Source organism: Meles meles, unplaced genomic scaffold, assembly GCF_922984935.1.
Source record: "Meles meles unplaced genomic scaffold, mMelMel3.1 paternal haplotype, whole genome shotgun sequence".
NCBI lineage: Eukaryota > Metazoa > Chordata > Mammalia > Carnivora > Mustelidae > Meles > Meles meles.
Genome location: NW_025721142.1, coordinates 114,731 through 116,986, shown reverse-complemented (window position 1 = coordinate 116,986; position 2,256 = coordinate 114,731).

Sequence of the window (2,256 nt, the reverse complement as noted above, 5' to 3'; positions counted from 1 at the left end):
GAGAAGACTGATTTTACAGTATCCTGGCTAGTGGAAGGCTACTTTAGCCTTCTATATTAAATTAACTTCTGTATGCATTTCCAATCTATAGCTGCATTCAGTTGCTATTTACTGCCCGCATCTCTCTCTCCTAGCACAAAACAAGGCTGAAGTTCAAATGCTCTAATAATTGTTAGATGCGACCCACAAATGAATTTTAATCCTGATTTTATGTAAGCTCTAAATCAAAGTAACAGATTTCAAAAGTATTTTCAAAATTTCAAAGCTAAAGTTTTTGTCTAAAAATGATTTAGGAAATGGTCATATTCACAAGATCCCTAAGTTTGAATTCTGATCATAAGTACACCTAATTATACATAAATGAGATGTGTCATGATAGGTGCTGGGACATACATGTTGTCCATGATCTCTTTACTCACCTCCAACCCCTCGAAGATACATAGGATTAGCCCACTGACAAATGTTATGTTCATACAAAAACAGAAGGGAAAAGAATTGAAAAAGAAGGCTCGCTTTGAATGAGGAGCAATGTCAAGGGTGTTGGCACAGCACTCCTGATGGGAAGGACAGTGCTTTAAGGTGGTGACCGCTTCCCAGAGATCTCAGAGTATTTTTTTTGAAATCTAATAGTAAGCCTTAACCTAAAACCTGCCTTTAATCCCTGTTCACATTTAAAGCTTAGACCCAGTGTCTACCTAAGCTCTCTCCATTGTTTAATTAGCAAAAGGGGCAATTCACTGACAGGGGTTACTGGAAATACCTTATAGAAACAGAAGAGTCTTACTCAATTAGTGACACATATGTTAAATATTTAATATGCATCCAGCACTATCAGGATTCTGTTTCTACTCTCAATGAGTATGGTAGCATTTGGAAATTTAAAAATATGTACATTTTTAAAGCCCAGAGTAAACCAAGCCACTGAAAGAAATAGGAGCTATTATTGCAGGCTTGGAATATCAGAAAGGCACTCCTCTGGATTAGAGCTTCTTTAATTCATCAAAAAAGGACACTACATTTTGGCCCCTGAAAACAAAAGATGTGGATGTTTTCTTGATTTCAAAAAGATGGTGACCTTGAATCATTTGACGGGCTCCTCTCAATCTTGCTCTTCTCTTGGACCAACCCCGCAACCCCAGCAGCATCAGCACGACCTGGGGGGGGGGGGGGACATACCAGAAATGCCTTTTCGAAAATCTCAGGCCCCAGCCCAGCCCCACCAAATTGGAATCTGCATTTTCACAAGATTCCAGGTGATTTCTATGCACATCAGTTTTGAGAAGCTTGGTTATACACATTTCCTATGATTCATTTCTATGAAATCTAGATTTCTTCATCTCTTTAAAAAGTATATACTTGGCTGCTGCCCTTGTTGTCAGTGAAAACTAGCCCCTCTCTTCAAAATTTTGAGTAAAGGAAAGATAAGTTGGCAGCTTTTAAACAGATTTCCCCACCACGCCCCCTTTTCCCAGAGTATTCTCCCCACATGCCCATAGCAGCTGTGTTTACCTCCGTGATTAGACAGTACAATAAATGCACCTAGTGATAAACTAAGTTGCTTTAATTAAATGCCTGATTGCATATATATGTTAAAACAGTTGGTTATTTCTCCAAAACAATAGAAAATGTCTTCTGTCATGCAAAAAGTGCAAAGTAGGGCCAAGTAGATATAATGCAACAGTGACTAATTCTTTAAAATATCTATAGAAAAGAAGATGGGTTTCCAGATTTGTCCTTTAATGTGATGAAGTCTTGTTTCTAGGGAAAGGACATTGCTGTGTAATTCCAAATGCTTAGTTTGCTCAGACCAGTGGACACTTTGATCTTTCTGAGGGATTTGTAAAGAAACTGGATGTTAGAGGAGAGCGATGAGGGAAGTTACTAGTCACCAATGAGATCTATGTATCTTAAATCTGTGGCACTGGGCGCTGGCAGCAGATTGAAGGGAAATTGGACTTCTTGGGACATTCTCCTACTATCCTTGCCTAACAGATAGCAACTGCTCCAAGAATCCAAATTGAGAAAGTGGACAAATGATACTATGTCAGCAGCATAGCAAAGAAACCTTCCACAAGTGGTAGAGTTTTGGACATGAAAGGTAAGGCTTGATTTATCCCCACACAGGACACTGCAGCCTTTGTTGAGAGGAAAACAAACACACACAAAACCAAAGACATCTCAGAGCACAGGTCAAAAAAAAAAAAAAATTCCCTATTCCTTCCAATTCTTCTCCTTGTCCCCTTTCTTCTGGAAAGT